The 22,444-nt window shown below is 24.5% G+C and overlaps 1 protein-coding gene across 6 annotated transcripts in view; it reads right to left on the bottom strand.

The window, feature by feature from the left end:
• The window catches only part of LOC114126210 (tyrosine-protein kinase receptor-like), a 339,695-nt gene that overhangs the window by 287,515 nt on the left and 29,736 nt on the right, over positions 1 to 22,444 (bottom strand). The window contains exons 1-2 of one of the 6 annotated variants that reach the window (XM_050208085.1): positions 20,190 to 20,773; positions 920 to 1,075 (exon numbers count right to left, since the gene is read on the bottom strand). The exons of 2 other annotated variants lie outside the window; for them this stretch is intronic. The gene's annotated coding sequence lies outside the window, so the exon portion shown is untranslated. Of the gene's footprint in view, positions 1 to 919; positions 1,076 to 20,189; positions 20,774 to 22,444 lie in introns of those variants that run through there. 3 more of the 6 variants (XM_050208087.1, XM_050208086.1, XM_050208084.1) reach the window with 3 other exon arrangements.

Below are 22,444 nucleotides of genomic sequence, written 5' to 3'. Positions count from 1 at the left end.
TTTATTATAAAAGTGCATTACGAATTGTTTTAAATAAATATGAACAACGATAAATTTTCAAAACAGAATAGAACAAATCACTTATAAGGTGGGTGGTGATGGGTTTGTTCAAAAGAGATACATATGGCTTGTACATATAAATTTTAAAGTGTGTTTTCCGGGCGTTGATGATAGATGTGGGAGGAAGAGTATGAATATTATTTTATTTCAATTATTGAGACTATATTCCCATCACTTATAAAAGAGAAAATGTGACTATGTGAAAATAAATGTAATTGTGAGAGAATATATACATATATGATTGTTCAAAATTAATGTGTATGACAAACGTTATAGATGAAACACAAACAGTCTAACATGGTTAATTTCTATCTTTTAGTCTTTTTAAAGAATTGTGAAGGTCTATTTCTGTTATTATTATTGTGTAACCCATAAATTTCTGATAGAGATAGGGCTTAGTAAATATGTGATTATGGCTATTTTCGATTATTTATTTATTGAACCTTATTAGTGGTAGATATGTTTCATACGTCAATCTTTATGGATTTTAAATATTACCAACAATGGTGTTAATATAATTAATATTACAGACATTAAAAATTATTTTATCCGTTATTTATCTTTTTATTAAGGAAAATAACGGAAATAGAAGAATTGTCAAATTGTTAAACATTTATATCATTAGATTTTTTTTTTATTGAAGTTTGCTGAAACATCTTAAAAATAAATAATTCTTCTTTTGCATATTATAAACAAATAAATAATAAAACAAAAAAAAACAATAAACGCGTTTACTGGTTCATTTGTGTACCTAGCTATCGAAAGCAAAATGAGACTAACAAAATATATTATTTGGAAGGGCATTCGGTTTCAATTTATCTTATAAGATAAAAATTCACTATTTTATATTTTATTAAACCTGTATCGTATAATGTATAATGTATCTGTACGTAATATTAACTTATACGCTTTAATCCATCAACATTCAGTTTTTCCATGCAATTAAACGTTTTCCGTAAAGATATCTTACTTTATCGAACTTTATATTTAGCCATAACTTGGAAACCATAATCACCTAGATTTATATATAAATAGGTACTTAATATATAATTTTTATATATTTATTTATTTAATCATAGTGTAGACAAATAATATGTCTAATTTTTAAATTCTAAGCAGATGATGAATATATTGATTCTACAACGATTTTTATTTTATTTATTTATTTTTTTTTTTTTTGTATAATATCTGTATACACAATAAGTAGTTGTAGAAACTTGTTTTTTGGTAAAAATAGTAATACTATATACTATAATACTTATAATTTATAGAATAACTAAGATTAATAAGTGAAATAGCTATTGGTTTATGAACGAATATTTTAAAAAATTTGATTAAAAGTATTTTCAAACATATAGGTACATTAGATACAAATACCATTTACTAAATCTAAAATAATAAATCCTGACATATTGTAATATTAAAATAGTTGAAATTTACAACTATTTACTTTATTTTTATTCATTTATTTTTATTTAAATAAAAATCTTATTAATTCAAGTTTTATAACGAAACAATGAATTTCAAAAACAAATTTTTCTACAACTACTGGATTCATAATTATGTAAAGCTTAATAGTTATCATACAGTAGTTGTTTCATACATACTGAATAAAATTAAAAGACGTTTAGGTACCGCTATAAAATGTTAAACATATAACTATAGTATTATACTGCAAACAACTGGATGAGAAACTATACATAGCTATACATAGCTAGAGTTCTACCTCAATGAAATTAATTAATTGATTAGGACTTTGGTTAGATTCAATCGTCTTTTATTATGTCACAATAATTAGTTTAATAATAAGTTATAATAATATAGTAAAATTATCGTATTTTGACGAAATCTAATACCTAATAGCTAAATAATGATGGAGAACTCATAAAATTTTTACCTAGTTAAATTTAATATTTGATGTTTTATCAGATTGATTTGATAAGTATTTATTGTAATGAGTAGGTATTTCATAAAAAAACCCTATTTACTATAACCTATTTACTATAACACCTAACCTTTATGCTAACATATTTATGTTATAAAAAGATATATTAATCAAAAAAAAAAAAAGGTATGGAAAAAATATTTGAAGTAGAAGAAACTGATAATGTAAGATATGAAAATAAAACAATAAAAATGAACAAGTAAAATCGATTATGATTTATAAAAATGTAAAAGTTTTACATTTTACATTTACCTCCACACCTATTATTTACAATTATAATTCAACGTATTCAATTATTATACCGTATGTTCATAAGATATTAAAATAAATATTAACACAATTAAGTTATTTTATAAAATAAGTATTTACTTAACTAATAAACTATTATAACATTATTTAATTGTATAATATAGACAGTAGTATGTTAACCGGTAAAATCTTGAGATACCAATTCACAATTATCACATACTTTTTTTATCTTTTAAATTTTCAATAAATTATTTTCCTTCATAAATTATAACAAATAGATAATTAGAGTTATGTTTAATGTGTTAAATTCAACATTTATCTTTAGTTTCCCAGCTAGGTACATAATACTAACTCTGAACTCATAGAGAAAACATTGAACGATATCCCTCATTAGTCATTTCAGCATACTTAAAACCACTCAGCAAGTTAATATTTATCTGCAGGGTATAATGTTGATGGGTATAAGTTAGACGTTTTTAATCTTGATAAAAAAATATACACATTACTTTGGATATGCTGGATATGAATTGTTTTATATATCTTATATAAAACGATAAAAAATCGTTAAAATAAAATATGTTTAATATTTATAGCTTAATTTAATTTGCTAATGAATTAAGATACTCCACCGCAATACAATTTTTGATAGTAACTCATTATGCACCAAAAAACAAACAATTTTACTAAAAATTGATGTGTATATTATTGAAAAATACAAACTGAGCAGTGGCACCTGGGCGAGCTCCTTCCCATTTTTTCAATGGGTGGGGGTCTTTGAATACCCAAAAACTATTTATGTAAATTATAAATGTACTTAAAATTATGTTTAGCAGGCCATATTGAAAAGGATTAAACAACTAGAAAACAAACAACATACACAGTATACCATTAGTTTTTGTATATTATTATGTAGTCTAGTATATGGTGCAAACGGTGGTGGGTAACGAGAAATAATTTTTAACCCTCCTCCCAAATTTAATTTTAGTTTGGTGCAATTGAGTCTGAGAAAATTATTATACATCTAATAAACAGTAAAATTAAATGCAAACCATATAGTAAACTGAAAACAAATTAATGTGAACACGGTAATCTATGAAACATTGACATGTATAAGCTATATAAATTAATATTAACAATATTCTGATAATTGTATTATATAGTATTAAGGTAATCTTCGAGAGTCTAACTTAGTAACGTTGGCTTAAACTTTTTTCATCTCCCAGTAAAACGGACTCAAACCCCTCAAATACATATTACTGTCTGCAGCTGGTACAGCCAGTTTATCGATAACTAAGTAGATACCATACCTCCCCTAATAAATAGACTCATGTAGGGATTAGGATTGATATGAACGAAAATCTAACAAGACGCTTTTATAAAAATAAAACGTACAGTATAGGACTCACCAAACCTATCCACACCAGATTATAGAGAAACGTTTAGCTTCTAAGTTCTAAGCCGATACTGGTTCATTTGATTACATTCTATGTCAAACGCTGATTATGAGGTCAACATCGATATTGAATGGTATGTATAGGACATTATAGACATTATATGTCTATGTAAGAAAGTAGATACCTACTGTCTTCAAATTGATATTAATTTTTTAATTTAATATAAATAAATAAAATCGCTACACAATTATTGTATTCATAACTATTTCAAGGATTTTTATTTTTATTTTAATATTATACAAATCCGATCCATATATACGAAACGTAATAAACTTTTCATGGTGGTCGCTCCATTGTAAACGTTACTTGACAGCATGGTAATGTGCGTTATTGATATAACATAATGTCATGTCATAATATATATGGTTTTTACTGAATAACAATGATATTTTAAAGGTTATATTATTATTTTCTGTGACAAACCCAAAATATTTGAAGTTATTTTGTGGCATACAACCAAGAATTTATATAGAATTCATGAACAGTATTAATCAATAATTTATTTTCGTATTGTGTCTAATTTTGATATTTTTTCAAGCATATAATATACGACCGTTTGGTTTCATCAAATAGTTTCAACTGCAAGTGTTCCGATCAATCCGATTCAAATGGAGATCAAGTTCAGTGATTTTTGGTCAGATCAATTACACTTACAGTCGGAATAACACGACAAAACCAAACGGTCACATATTATTATGCTCGATGAAATTTATAATATGCCGTAAATTTTGGACAAACCAAGTTGATTATTCTTGATAAAAAAAAAAAAAAAATCAAAATACTATACGAAAATAAATTATTGATTAATAGTGTTTATGAATTCTGTATCTATAGGTACTATGTAATGGTGGTATATGAACCTTCAAATATTGTGAGTTTGTTACAAAATATTATAAATTATAATGTACCTTTCTGATAAATATTATCGGTATACGTCGTGCCAAGAACACGTTATCAAGCCGTCAAGTTATATTTACTTACAACGAAATGAGCAACATTAATAAGTTTAATATATTTTGAGTACCTTTATCGTTTTATGAATCGGGTTAATATTAAAAGTAAAAAAAAACGATGGAATATTTTTGAATACAATTGTGCCCAAAACTTTTTTATTTATATTAAAACAATAAATTAGTAAAAGTTTGAATTTAAGTCTATACATATTATATACATATTTTCTTCTATAGTTTAATGTGTATATTATGTATCAATATAAAATTATAAACTATAATATCATCGGCATTTATCAACATCGTAATTTAATGTACTAATAATTCCGTGTGGTCAAGGTCTTATAATAAGTGTATATCCTTATGAACCTTTTGGCAAAGTGCGACTGCAGCAATATTGCTCATTCGATTTAATAATATTCAAATTTGTAGTGCAAGTATATCATTAATTGTTATAAATGTATTTCATATAAATTTCAATATCTATAATGTTTGAATAAAAATAGTATGCACTGTAGTGCGAAATTGATAAAAACGTTTATTTATATTTTATGTACATTTATTTTTAAATAATACAAAAAATAATTGTGTTGATTTTAAAAACAAATATTACCACAAGGCCACAAATAAACTTGATATATTATATACGATCTGTAAATTTATCGCAGTATAGGGTAAGATCTAATGGATCTATGGGTACTTGGTTGTGTCAAGATTACCGCTTGTTCAGAAATTGTTTTGAATTTATTGAATAACAGACACGTAGGTATACAATACGTATGTAATATCAAGTATTCGGCATTGCCATCACTTATTGGGGTAGTATGAATTCTCTGGTTTTCAGTTTTTTTTTTATTTCTGGTACGATTTGAAACTAGTTGATACTTAAGGGTTTTATTTTCCAATACTTTTCATAGTAATCGGTAAAAACATGAAAAAAATTAAAGAAAATCATACATTTTTACGCTAAACCAGTTCGAAGATGAAAGTTATTTTTTTCAAAACATTGTTTTGTTATAGTTCAAAAATCGTTAATCAATTAATATTTTATTAGCGTTGGTTCGTAAATGCAAATGTTTACGATATTCTATAATCACCCATAAAATAACTATTTCTCATCAAACAGAGTTTATTATTTTTTTTTTTATAATTCAAAAACTAATAAAAATAGATACTCGCATTTTCCATGTAATATTATATCATTAAATGTGTTCATATTATAATTTTCTATACATAGTTTGTTTCAAAATGTTTTGACTCACTTTGAACTCTTTAAAGACAATTTAAAATGTTGAGGTTTTTTTTTGCTTTGATTTTTTAAATGCCTATGAAAAAAATGATTACTCGATCAAAACGCTTAAAAATGTAATACAAGATCCCACGTAAGTTTTTTCTTATATCAATATAAATATTAAAATAAATATACAAAAATGATGTGAAATATATGAAAAAAAATTTTATTTGTAGAAACTTAAAAACTTTAACCTACCTATATTATAATTTTTTCTTTACTCAACGACATTTTTTAAAATATGTAAATTTATTTTAAAATATTTTTTATTCCCTTTGTTTTGCATCAAAGAGTTTATAAGTTAATAATAATAACATAAAAATCTATTATTTTAATAATAAATGGTACAATGTTTTCGGAAAAAATTATATCAACCTATACTGTAATATTAGTAGTAAAATGAATTATTTAAATAGAAATATCAAAAAAAATATCATAAAATTTACCTAGTGATATAGGTTGACATTTACAGGCTCTCTGCACAAAGAAACGTTTTTCTTATACAGTGACATACTATAATTGAATTCAAATTTAACACATCAATTATTGTACTACACTCAATGTATAACAAATACGCACTTGACTATACTTTTTTTTTTTGCTTAGTAAGGGGGGAGGCAGTACCCAGCCAGGTCCTTTGCTATAAATATACCACTTTAGTTGTCGATAACTGCTATATAATACGTCTACATTTGAATTCCGTATATAATAGAGGTGTGGTCGAAAATTAGAGACTTGAGCCGTATGGCTCATTACTGTGGTATCGACATTTTTATAATTCACATATTGTAATTTAAATATTATATGATTCACATTAATAAAACAATGATTAACGATATTGATTACGTGTGTGAGATCAACTTACTATTCCTATCGTGATGAAAATCGTTATTTATTATGTTGTAGCAGCACCATTATATTATTAAACAGATACGACCTGTAGTTCCTGGTATTTTACTCATATTATGCACTTACTACAAAATACACAACATATATTATACGTATAGTGGCTATAGTGCAACTTCAATAATAATATACTATACTATAAAGTGTAGTAAATATTGTTTCATTACTATTTCGTAATAACGTTAATGTCCCTCTGCATCAGTGGCGTCAACAAGCCAATGCGGTCGATGAGCTTTAGGACATGGGCATAGCACTGCGTATCAGAAAATGTTTTTTTTCGTTAAGTAATAACCCAGTTATTTCAGTTACAACTCTACAAACTTTATTATCTAAAAAATATTAATATCGTTGACAGAAGCAGCACAAAACATAAATATTAATAGAACATTTTTCCCGATGATTTCATGATCAGCTATCAGACCATTTGGTACCTACTTTTTGACATGACTCATAACACGGAAAATAAAATATGGAAATAAATTAAAAAAATCCTACACGATAGTTTTAATTTTCCGGAATTATGTTTCTTACATAATATTTATTTGATAGTTCAAATAAAAGTGACTTATGATGAAACACCACTGTCCAAATTGAAAATGTATAATAATTATAATAATATGAAACATTGAGCGAAAAAACGAATGTCACAATAATGAATTATTATGACGTAAAAGAAGTACTATTACAACAAATGAATGTATCGTTATTATTTGATGACTTAACCAACTTAAAAACTCAATGAATTAATCATCGTAACTTTTATGTAATTGTCTTAAAACGTCTAAATTGAACTTTTTAATAAGACTTATTTATTGTTGAAAAAATGAAGCATAAAAATTGTTTTGTCAACTCAAGATCAGATAACTTATTTCATTTAATTTTTAAGGGTTAATTTGTATCTTACGAATAAAAACTAACTGTTCAACTGTCACAAGTTTTTAAATTTGCAATTGGGACCAAAAAATTTTTAGTTTCACAACATAATACTATGTTCTTTTTACTAATAAATAAAAAGCATTATATAAAATGCTTAAATAGTGTAATCGGAAAATGTATACATTTAAAAGTTAGAGCAAGTTATTGGTTTTATAGAAAGTTATTTTTATCTCTTTATAGCAATATAATTAATAATTATACATACTTTTAATATTTATAAATGTGATATTTGAAGTTTAGAAAATGTATAATTAATATATTAAAAATGTTTAAGTATCTAGTTATATAAATTATTTTTTTAATTATTGTAACAACCGAAATGGAAAATACATAATTTATGTTTTCAGTATTCAAATTACAGAGTAATTGTAAATAACGATATAAAATGAATACCCAAATTGGAATGTTAACAGAACCTCATAACACTAATTAATAATCATTACTTTTAAAATTCATATTATTGTTGTTAAATAGTAATTTTATCAACTCGTTAAATTTAATAACTTTTTTTAATTATCTTAGTATTTCATTAGATTATTGAAATAAATGTTAAAACTAAGAATTCAACTAATTGTTAAGCAAGTTGTATTTACAATAATAAACGGTTTTTTTGTTTTTAGTATACTTTTCAGAATGATTCATATTTTCATTTCAGATATTTTTACAGTTTTTCTTCTTTTTACTGGTCTTAATATTATACAGTGAACTATTGTTAACATAAAATTATATTGGTATATACAAAATGGGGTCAGACGTTGACATAATATTGGGATGTGTGTTTTGTAAGTTTGACCATTACTCAGTAGTTCACTGAGCCAATTTGTATAACATACACTATATTGCATGTACGAATATCTAACATTATTACTGTTTGATATAATAGCTAAATAATATACATATTTTAATACTAACATTGTAGGTATTAGTATATATAATAAATATGGGTGTAATTTACGAATATTATAACTAGTAGTATAGGTATGTTTGTTCTGTTCTTCTAGATCCTTTACCCCTTGGATTGTATGTGTAAATGCATATAGAACTCATCATTTCAACACTCTTTCAACTCGAATTAATTACATAACTACAGACCATCAACAATACATATAAAAACAAACTGAATCATTAATAATTGTTATCTTATAGCCATTGTTTTTAATGTTTGATGAGAAAGAGATCATTTTGAGATTGCACGATAATATAAAACGTACGAATATAAACGAAAATTCCAAAAAAATTTAACCATATAAATTAATAGTTTTTTAATGCCCGTGAAATTATATTATAATTCTTTATTGTAACGAGCTGTATGGGCTTGTCATATAATCATTGAAATTATTTTTTATCGTTCATATCTCGTAATTTTAATATTATTATTATCTAATAGAGATATTCAAGAACTTTTACAATTATTTTCAATACTATGATATCGCCATTAGTCAACAAGCAATAATTTTGAGTTTAAATCTCATTTGATATGGATATATTATAATATATCTTTTTTATTCAAAAAAGCAATTATTTTTTTTTTTTTTAACATTCTTTGGTTAATAATTAAATACGCACGACCATAAAAAATTAATGAAATTTAAAGTTTTCTCAAATATAAGCTAAAAATAATCGAATAACTGCAAATCTAAAGGTTTGAATAATAATATTTTTTTATTATCATTGTTTACATTGATATTTAAATTAATCAGTGCCGCTCAATGGCTTAATGCCATCTGCTCTGAAATACTGACGTCATCGTTCATTTTTGTAGAGAGTATATTTTATAAAAGTAATTTTGAACACTGATTAGCTGAACCCTGTTTATATACTTGACAGTTTTATTGTAAGTCAGAATTACGTTAACGTTTTGAAAGAGTGCAGGGGTAAAGCGGTCTTTTCCACTATCTCTATTACTTTTCTCACAAGTCATGAAAAAATTATGTCTTTAAAAAATAATTACCATTGTAATTCATTTAAAACTAAGCTTAGTTTTAGTCATAACTAAGATATAATACGGCAAAACTTTAAAAAACTCATGTTTACCATATTATCTAATTAACCTGCGTAGATGCCCTGAATCGTATATAAATTAACTATGCATTTTTAAAATCATCCATACATTTTCAGATACTAACTTCTGACATCATTCCAACAACAAAAAATGCAACAACTATAGCCTACAAGTTAAGAAAATCTACCTTTTTTCAGTAGATAATATTTAAATAGGTCAAGTTGATCATTACGGTCTAAATACTTCGTCAACATAATTTTATGAAGTCGATCATAAATCAAATCTAGTCACGTTAAATGTATAATAAAAACATGAAACTTTTGCTAAAAGCTATATTATGTTTTTATTTTTTCATTATATTTATAAAATGATAAAAATATAAAAATATAAAAGTATAATTCTTAAAAATGTTAAATTATAATATACTTAGCATACGTTGTGTTAAAAGTTAGAAAATAAAAATGTAAAAAGCTTTATATATAATATTTTATAGAATATCATTAATTACTGAAAAAAAAACATGGATATTTATTTGAATGATCAGAAATATTTTGATCACTGATCATTGAATAACGATAATAAATAATAAGTAATAAAACGAAACAATGATAAATGTATTATTAATATATGCACTTACTATTGATTTATACATGGTAAATGCCTGGCATTATTGTGATAATTTACAATATTGCACTGAATAATAGGTACATCAATAAAATCTATTATAAAACATATATCTCATTCATTTAAAATGTACAATTCGTTGTCACTCAATACTCGTTACACTAAAACTATTATTTATAACTTATAAGTTATAGATATTAATTTTTGTTTCAATAATAACCTAACATAAAACAGTAAAAATATAAAAAAGCATTTTACTTGAAAATTGCCAGGACAAGATAATGTTAAAAACAACTTTAAACTCAATCAATCTAAATTTAAATATGATCACCTTAAAACAGCTTAAGATTCAAGAATAAAAATCTACCTATCTAATAAATATGTTGAATATGGTTTAATATAAACTAATAGCCTTAACTTCGCAATTTGGAACAATATGGAACTAATATTTCTGTTAAACACATCATTTTTAAAACCCATAAATCAAAACGAGTTTTAAATTCAGATTGATCTATAGATCGGACCTTTGATAAAACTTAATAATATAACAATTATGAAATTCACTCTAAACCTCTCTAAGCCCAATACCATAAACCATGCCATATAAAAATAACATTCATTATCAATGGGACTTAACATGTATGTAAGTGAGTTTGGTTAATTTACCTAACTACTTAATAGTTTCACTATACCTACTAAAATACAAAATTATATTGATATCTTATATTATCTCATATTTTATTTATGTAAACAAATTAATATTATATAAGAAACTTAAAAAATGGAAATAAATAGGTACTTCGACAGGTAGTATAAATAAGTATCCTATAATATTTTACTGGCATTGTCTTGTATTTACAAAACTTTTATGTAAAGCAATAAGTATTGAAAAATTAAACTAAAAAAAAAAATTATAAAAAAACAACGTCTCTTTCAACGGTTTCTTACACAATTTAGTTGATAGACGTTTAGCATTATATACAAATAAACTGTTATTATTTATTATTATAAAAATAAACATTGGCATAAGAAAAAAGTCCAAATAGCTTATTTAATACAAATATATTATCTAGGTGCAATCAATTTTGAACTTAATAATTTTATTGTTTTTTTATTAATTACTGCAATAATGCGTATCATAGAGTAAGTAATCAGTGTTAAACCTTATATGTATACACATTAATGAAGTAGTTACTTCCATCTATTGTGTTACATTTTTTTTTTTTGTAATATAGGTACACATATAGTAGAAAATATAATACCGAGAATAATAAATTATGAATTGATTAAATCTAAAACAGAGCCACCGTAATTTAGTTTGCCTAAATGTTTAAGTTTTGTGCTGTACTACTTAATCTATAGTTTACAAGCGAGTCATTAATAACAATATATAAATAAACCTCCGTAATGGTTGTTGTAATTAAATAACAATATATAATTTTAGCGTACAAATAAAACCTGAAGGAAAACCGAGATCAGTCATAAATGAACGTTACTTAAATATTCATGAACAATAAATTATATGAAAACTACGGATATATAAGTTTATACATGTATTTTTTTTTCAACATAACGAACGTATGTATATTGATCACGATAACGCTGTCTTTATTCAACTTTTTTTTTAATTCTATTATTTATTTCATACTGAAATGCGCACGATATTATAATATACTACACAATATAAATGTAATGAAACAATGTCAGCGAGTATATTATTTAATGTATATTTTTTTTATTTTTTTTTTTTTTTATATGAATTATACTTTTCAATATTAAATATTATTTTGAAAACTAACCAATTGGTAGAACCACCCTTGTCGTAGGGTGAAAACTAAAATGTAATAGAGTTGACAACAAAATAAATCAAAGTATGTGAGTAAGGTATATGTATAATATATTAATATTATTATACATTATTAAAAATAAAATGATTATCACTAGTATTATTTACTTGTATTTATTATACACTAGTGGGGGCTTCAATAGTTATTAATTAGTAAAAATATAAAGGGTAACGACAGTGAATATACAGTAGGTAATAGGTACTAACAAGGATTGAAAAGTTAACTAATTGTTTTACTCGTTAAGTTAAGTAAATATGGAAAAAATTTAAGTATGTGGGTGTTATATTATGAAAAAAATTAACTTAACATGGATATTCCATTAATTAACTGATAAGTAACTACACATCAATGAAAACAATTTAACGTATTAAGTTAGAAATTTAATAGTAAGAAAAGTAATTCATTATGCAATTTAGTTAAAAGTAATTTAACTTCAACTTTTTCATTCGTTAATGCTCAGTCTTGGGTATAAAAACCTGAAACTATATGTTTATGAACGTAATTTTAAAACAAAAAACTACTGAGTAGATATCTTAATACCAACTAAAAAGTTCACAGCGTAGCTCTATACTTTTAGGGTGAAAATGTTAGCGACTCAAAGTCACGGAGTATTCGAATTTTATTACTATACTATTTGATATTATATGATTATATATCGAAACGTAACTATGATATATAAGCTCGATTTGTGGTTTCAAATTTATTTTGCGAAATAATTTATGCGGGAAAAAAATAAAATATTCATTGTCAAATATTGGTGGTTGTGAATAAAATATCGAAAATATAGCTTCTATATATAATATACATTACGTATCACAATAAACATCTCTCCAAATTCAGATAATGGATATTTCTACATTAAACCGCTCTGCAGTGAGCTGGAATACTGTATTATCAGCATTGTTAGAACAACTTTACAGATTTTTGGTAAACATGATTGAAAATATGATCATTGTGTGTACGCGTGTGTCGTGTGTGTATAATGTATATGTCCTAAGGCACCAGATTTACGATATGCAAACGTCCACGTTCTTTTCATAAATCTGAAATTATCGTCGCACCAAATACTTATGTACCAATTAACCAAACGGATGAATTTATTCTACAAAAAATGGTTTGATAGTTATTATAATCTAGGCTATAGGGCTTTAATTTTGATGAATAATAATAAAATAAAATTAATTAATTGACCTAATACAATATTAATATCCATTGTTTGTTAGATGATGGAGATTGGATCATTTAGATAAATCTAGTAATATACATTAACAATAAAACTCGTATTATTTTAAAACTAAATTACAACATGTCATAATATAAATAAGTATATATATAAATACTCGTATCTGTATAACTCAGTCTTGGAAAAACTTTTTTTTATTCTTTTCATATTCTTAAAAATGGCCTAAAAATAAAAAAAATAAATCTACAAAAACAATAAAAATGCACTTTAACTTCAAAAACCATGAAATATGCAAAGAAAAGGCCTTAAAAAATCGTCATAGGAACAGTATACACTTTAAATACAACTTAAAATTCATCATACCAAATAATAAAAAAAAAGATACAAATGCATTGAAACCCAGACCCTAGTCATTACTATTTAATAACATTATAGGTCGTAAAAGAAATTAAGTATGAGTTCCGAAAAATAAATTATATTATAGATTATTAATAGAATATGTTATATACACTTCAATAACTATATTACATTAAATTCACAAAAGTACGTATGAAACGTTTGTTTCAAAAGCTCTAGTATACATTTTATTGTTTTTTGTAAACATCATTTGATACCTCTTTAAAATTTAAGGTAAAAATGAGTAATGTGGTCTAAAATGAGTAGAATTACTTATTGTAGTAAAATGATTTTTGTTAAAAATCAATAATACATTTATAGCTAAAACATAATACGTAAAATGAAATTGAATTTAACTGTTTATACGTCATACCGAACGGATTTATAATTTGGTTAGCAATTTACCAAACCAAGATTAAAAGTCATAAACATCCCAACCCTGCAGTCATAAGGCATAATTATTTATTTATCACGTGGTATACGTTGGCCATACTCGTCGTTATATCGTCAAAGTTTTATAGCCTACATCCCCATCTAAGCTTTACGGCAATGAACTACGTGGTATATATACTACTTACAGTGGCACACGGAATGACCGAATGGACTAATGTGATGGTTTGAATCTATACCTTCGGGTAGCATCTCTCTCTGTCTCACCCAATTATCTAAAGAAAGAGACTGCATTCTTCTCCCCAATTCAACATCAAAAGCCTATTGGTGCCCGGAAAAAAAAATACTAGATTATAGTGGAAAAATATTACATAATAAAAATAATGACCAGTATTAACACACATTTTTAGATATTTTACCAATAACTTAATACAATTTCATACTTTTTGTTTTTTTAAAAATATATATTTTTTTAAATGGAATATCAATGATCGTACAAACCGAAATTTTATTACTCAATTTCTTATTATGCCACAAAAATTAAAACTCATTAATGGACCTAGATCCATTTTCAACATTTAAAAACCATCTAACCAAAGTCTTATAATTTTAAAAAATAACTATATAGTACCCGAATAAATGCTTACAGTGAAGTAGCTACGAAATGGGCCAACAGAGATAAAGGGTCCGTCAGAATAAACGCATTTTTTAAAATTATTAATACTTCAAGTATGGAAACCCAATCGGTGTGAGAGACGGCTCGTTGTAAAGCTGATAATGTGCAGTTTTATTCGTCAACAAGGTTTTCCATTCAATTTATAAAAATTCATCGGACGTCTCATTTCGAGCTTTGGGGACATTTCATACCCCCTCGCTACCCTGACTTAAAAATACGTTTTTTTTTGTTGGGCTCATTTAAAATCAAAAATGTATAAATTCAAGCCAAAATCCTTGAAAAATTTAAGGACGAGATCACACGAGTGGATAGATGCTGACCGGCGCGAGGGGCTCGTTTCGTGAGCACCTGCATTCCTGCATTGTGACTCAAGGGCACCATATGACTGAAATTATTTTCAAACCTTAAATTTTGTTACAAATAAAAAACTGCATATATTTCTACATTTTTTTGATATAATAAAAATTATTTTACTGAAATTACTTTTAGCGTAGCATTATTTTGAAAAACATGCGTTTGTTCTAACGGACCCTGTACTTGCCTCAGGGCGTAATAATTTATTGAGGGTTCACAGCATTAATTTAGTGAAAAAAAAAAATAACTTTTATTATTTTAGTGGAGAAAAAACTATTTTTTCATGAACACTTTTAAGCATAGACTTATACGGATTAAAATGTACCATTTGTGCCGTTGCATATGGATTAAAAATATGCTTCGCGCATATAATATTATAATTGATTGTTTTTAGTAGGTACACAAGTTAGAAAATACTTAGGTATAGATATATCATAATACGTATTAGATTGTGCACATTATTAATGTTGGTATACTAAAAGTTACTCGTCATCACTAGGAATAAGGCCATAGGATTATTTACAGAACCTATTATAAAGGCTGCAAGGAAGGTCCTGGTTCAGCATTCCAGTGCTTGCATTTAAGAAAAATGAAAGTGGGTCTTTAGTTTATTTAAAACCGTTTGATTAGGACTCATTTATTTTTAAGTATCAGATATATTTGACCACAAAACAGCACAATTTTTGAGTAAAATGAGTGACATTAAAGCCATGTTGATTTTTCACACTTATACAGCACGCACTCTACATTCAATCGGTATTCATATTATTTAAATGTTGTATTTTCCTTCACCCAATAGAAAGAGGGTGAAACCCAAATTCAGATCAATCTTTAGCATTTCGATGTGTATAAATGGCTTAAACTCCGAAAAAAATTAATAATACTTTAAATAAATACTGTAATAGTCATCATTGCAACAATAACAGAATCCTAAAAAAATATATTCCGAAACATTTTTATACATTGTTTCTGTGATTGAAATTTATGTATTTTCTTTGCGGTTTGTGGTGAATAAAATTTTCTCACATTAAACAACCATTTTGGTAGTTAATAATGTAGACATTGTAGATATAAAAATAAAAAAAATTCTAATGGAAAATTCGTGTTTTTTTTTTTTTATTAGATTTTTTGTAGTTATTAAAATTAAAATTGATTTGTATTTGTGTTTATCGAATAAGACAGATAAATGTTATGTGAGTTATTAAATTTGAAATAACTCTTGATTAGTAACTTCTTATCCATCACACATTTTAAATTATTTATTGTTTTTCAATTTGTTAGAAACAGACTTCACCAAATAATAAAAACTTGTCATAGCTATATATTATATTAAAAGTACATTTAAAATTGTTGAGGGCATTTTTCTTGGGTAATAATGGTATAGAAAATTGTATACTTTATCTATGCAATACACATTATTCATATTTATATTAAAGGACTTGGTGACTAACTCTTTCTCTTTTTCTCTGATTACCATCTACAAAAAGTTTTATTGACCCTATTGGATATCTCATTTAAAATGCTTTTTATACTCACAACTGTCATTCTATTATTGTTATTATTATTATTATTATTATTATTTTTATTTAATTTTTATAATATACCATACAAATTATAACACTGAATAATAATTTTAAAAATTTTTTTATAAAATAGATAGATATTAATTTAAAACAAAATTAAACTATTAAATCATTACCTTTACACATTTTTCAAACTAAATCAACGCTTAGATAATTAAAAAAATAAAAATTGTTTATGAAAAATAGAATAATTATCAAAGTAAGTTATTAGTTATTACTAAAAATCAATTAAATCAAAATAAAAATAAGAATTTTAAATATGTCTCCACAGCAACATATTATTATAAATTGAAGTCGTTGTTTTAACGTTTTTTCCATAACTCAAATCCCCTTTTAATATGAATGTATAAGCAATTTCATTTAAATCTTCTTTATGTAAATCATAAGCTGGTATAATATCAAAAAATGTACTACCTACTACATAGGTACTTTAATATAATTTCTGTCATTTTATTTTTATAAATAGTTAATAAAATAAATATAGGGCACAGTATTGTAAGGTTCCGTTTTACATGCGTATTATGTTATACAGTTAAAACTTTTCTTCATATTTCACTTATTGTGACTTATGAGTAAATTGTTGAAATAACTTTTTATAACCAATTTTAACAACTATAATAATAAAAACAATATCTATTTTATGTATAGTACGATTAAGTTATTAATAATTTATTGAACTGTACATAATTTTTTTTTAATAAACATTTATATCTACCATTAAAAAAAATGTTAACAGAAAATTTAATGTTTATTTAGAAAACGTCAAACACAAATGTATTTGACACCTATACGATAACACATTAAAGTAATCCGGTAACTGAAAGGCAACAGCTAGCATAAAAATTCAACAGTAAATAGTTTTTATCGTTTTATCGAAATGATACTTTATCGTGGTTTGCATGCTACCGATTAATACGAAAATAATGAACACTTTAAATAATATGGTCACAATATTTATAATAACGATAATTTCTGAGAAAAACGTTTAGGTTTATAAGTACAGTTAAGTGTAAATAAATATTTAACAAAAATGAACAACAACAGTCTTTTGACGTTGTCACACATACATAAAAATGAACAATATTTTTATCGGTATCCAGGTCGTTTTATTGTAAATCTTTGTAAGTTATGTTTGGTGTTATGTGAAATGTTTTACAATAGTTGTAATCATAATAGAACTGCCGCTTTATACGAATTCCTACGTAATATACTAAAATATTACTTATAAAAGTCGTACAATGTATAAAAGTGTCGATTGTACACAAAATATTGATCTTTTCAAGAAAAATAATCTTATTTGCAATATTTTTAGCTACTAAAGCAGTATTATAACTATTATTAAATTACTGAAAGATGAAAGAACATATGTTTTTCAGTTGAACTGCATTTATCATGACGACTACAGAAAATAAAAATATGAACTTTTTTTTCTTTAAATTCATTCATATCTCACTTACTTTTAGCTTAAAAATGTACCCATGTTATTTAAAAATTTAGGGATATAATGATCCCTAAACTGTTTTAATTAGTATAAACTACAATTAAAATTTGAAGTACTAAGTGATCAACTGACATTTATTATTTAATATTTAACAATCTATGGAAATATTATTTTAGATTTTTTTATTATTATTATTATTATTATCAAATTAATACGATAAGTGTAATGTTAGAATTAATATACTCTCAATTCTTTTTAGTAAATTTGTATATAATATAAATGTTTTGTTTCGATTTTACTAATTATTCTTAACTTTTTTCATGAGAATAGTTCAACAAATGTGTAAATATAGTACGTATAAAATTACTCTAATAATGAATAATACTATTATAGTAGACTACTTAGCTAAATAAAAGTTTACACTAGTGGAAATATTTACAACACTAGTGGTCGCTTGATTTTAAAAACATTAAAAAAAAATGAACCGATGAAGTATACATCGGTAAAATAATATTACCAATAAAATTCACCCAGTACATTTCTCACATCCTTCACATCGACACAACGTGGTGACCCACATAAAAATGTTCAGATATTCTATATTCATAAAAAATTGTTCATTGTTAGGCACCTAGATTAAAAATGGAATCGACCGATAATGGTATGGTAAAATTCTATACCAATCGTCCCTGAACTAGAATGTTCATTCCTATGTTGTATTTTGAGTTATTTTCCAATCAAGACTGGAATTCGTTCATGAAAATATGTTTCAATTGTTTTTATTAGATAAGCATATTATAAACGATTTGAAATTTTCAAATATAACTACCTAGGCATATCAGTTATAATATTTGTTTTAAATTCATTACGCTTAAATGTATTGTTACAGATCGTATGCTCTTTAAATAATAAATTAATCTCAAGTATATAATATAATATTTAACATTATTATTATTATTTATATGAATGCTCAATTGCTAACTGTAGAGTATACGATGACATGCCGTTAATGTACTGTACCTTTAATACTTTCAATTTATTTAATTAGTATTTTGATTAAAAGTGCATCGAATAATTCCAATATCTAGTTATCCACAGTAGGTGCATTAGATAAGTATTTGGTTTATTTTTCGAGCAAATACTATAAACATATATAATTGGTGGTATATTAAATTAATTAGAAAAATGTATTAACTATCCGATTTAACTGAGTTCAGAGCTTTAATAAATTACAATATTTACAAGTCTAAATTAATGGTTGTGAAAGTTATGAAATGATTTCAACGTTCGAGAACTTAACAGCACATAATGTGTAACAGAGTTTAATTAAACCCATACAAAAATTATGTTGGTCATTTTGGTGTACATTGTTGTAATGTTTTCTCAATGTATTAGACATTCGTTAAAAAGTTATGAACAATCTTCCAACTGCTAAACACTCACCAAAAAATGATATAATTGTTGGATAAGTTTAATTGAATTATGTTACGTCATGTCACTTAGACATACTTTTTTGTAGGAAGGGATAAAATCTAGAAGTTATGTGAACTTAAAAATCAAATAAGCACTTTTGGAAAAAATTTTCCATGTACAAAAAATTTTGAAGGAGAAAGTTTATTCCCCCCCTCTCCCACGTTGCCTACCATAGATGGACATTTAAGTTATTTGGAAAATAAACCATATTGATATTGTAAAATACAATAACTATTATATAAAAAAAAAAAATCAATCAAAAATTAAACAAACATAAAATATAATATTGTTTTTAATAAAAATTATTTAATGTTAGTATCCACGCGTTTTATAATTTGTAATGCCTTATGTATCTATCTGAAATATTTTATTTTGAAATATTTACCTGATATCACATCTAGTGGAAAATTAAAAAAAAAATTCATTAACCTATTTCTTTATATGGTTGTTCAATTTGGCATTATTCCCAAATACCCGTTGGCCATGATCATGGATGTGTTCCACTCGCCGATAGAAAACATGCCAAAACGTTGACTTCAAACATTTATGAATACCCGTACTCGTGCTTGAAGATTCTTAGGTCATCAGCTGAATCTTATAATTTTTCAATGTTTTCCATTTGAAACATTTTAAAAATAAAATTAAAACTATTGATTCTATGAAACAAAGCTAAATAACAAACACGAAAATATAACAGGCGTTCTACATGACTTGTGTATTTCTTATGACAAGGTGTATTGTATGGTTTCGTAGAATTTTGAATTCTACAGAATCATTATTATATTGTTTCTATTCAACTGTTTACACTACCTGTGCTAATTAACACGTTAAATCCTGAATGAAACGTGGAAATTCTTTAATTATAGTTTCTGTATTCTCTTTTAACAAATCAAGAATATACATTTTGTTATTTTTAATGATTATTGTATTAATATGTTTAGTTGAACTGAATATCATATATGGGGCATGTAGAATAAATAGCGGTCAGCTTGAAATAATTTTTTTGTTGTTTTAAAATTATTTAAAATATGATATAATATAATAATAAAATGTTACTAGGTAATAACCGCATAAAATAATCTTTATCCTACACGAATCTTTTAAACGAATACAGCATTTTTAAAAAAATATTTCAAAGTTAATAAATATTAGTATACTACTGTTATCAAAATAATTTTAATCAAGTTATCTACTATTAGAAATTATACCGTTGGTCCCTAAATTATGTAAATATTTAAAACTAAATCCTGATTAAAATCGAGATAAAAGATAGGGATTCAGATTGATTTTTTTTTTCGTGAGCTATATTGAACAAACAGATATAAACTATTATTATTTAATTAATAATAATTTTATTAAATCAGTTATTAATTATAACCAAATTGTCAAATGTAAGTAGGAAATTTGAAGTTTTTTTATGGATTAATAATTCAATAACTACTATTATTATTTTATATATATATATATATATAAACATAGATAAAAATATAATTAATTTTAAAACCAATTAAATTCAATACGTTCAATATTTGGCAAGAAACTAGTTAACCTATCTTATAAAGTTTTTGATTTAAAATTATACCTTATTACTTTCCTAATTGATACCTAAACTATAAAAAATTAAGAAAATACCACATGTCATAAATTATTGGACATTTAAATTATTAAAACCACCGCAAGCTTAACCATCCAGGCAATAATCCTAATAAAAAAACTTTAAAAAAATCAAGTTATTAACATATACTAATAAAAGTTTCAACTTTTACTAGGTTGTTTTTATTCATTTATTTTATTATTATTATTATTATTATTATTATTAGTTAAGAAATACACAAAACAAAAAAATTGAAGTTTGAAAGATTTAAAAATAATGAATAATCATATAGTTTTAACGAAAAACTAATAACGACATTACATAGCCAAAGACATAGGTTTTATTATTACAATGAAAGTTTAATTTCATATCTATAACTGTAGCTTTATTGGTTGGTTCTTCCATACATTTAAACATTTTTCTCTATAATTATTTTATCAACAACAATACTCTTGTGAAATTACTTAAAAGTTACTTTAATTTTTTTTTATATTAAAACAAATTTTAATTTTAAATGTCATTAACAATCACATAAAAAGTAATTGTCCCTTTTAAATTTTGAAGTTTAAGGTTCTGAAAATTATAAATATTTTTATCTAAAAGATAGTTAATTTTAATTTTGTTGCCTATGTAATTTATAATTTATTAAATTAAAAATTATACTTTAATACGAAATATATTTTTGGATTATAATATTAAAATCAAACTACCTTACTGCAAAAGCATACGTTTATTAAATGTAATAAATTGTATTAAGTTAATTATATCCAATATTACATTGAGATATTTAAGGTATTTAATTTAATAATTTTCAAATAATAATGTTATAGTTACTATCAATTTTTCCATTATTTAAGTTTTTATTACCTATAAAATAACATTGTAATGTTATAATTGTAAAAATAAATCTACTAAAATAAATATTCTGAAATGTTGTATTTCTGTGTTAAATAAATATAATATTTTATTTTTAATTAAAAACATATTTTTATTTTGTACAAGTTCATATGCTTTCATGTTTAATGAACACGTGGAAAAGAAATCAAAATAAATAAATTGAAATATTAGTGTATAAATATACTTTTAATTG

This window comes from Aphis gossypii, chromosome X, assembly GCF_020184175.1.
Source record: "Aphis gossypii isolate Hap1 chromosome X, ASM2018417v2, whole genome shotgun sequence".
In the NCBI taxonomy this organism is placed as follows: domain Eukaryota; kingdom Metazoa; phylum Arthropoda; class Insecta; order Hemiptera; family Aphididae; genus Aphis; species Aphis gossypii.
This window is presented reverse-complemented; position numbering and strand designations above follow the sequence as displayed.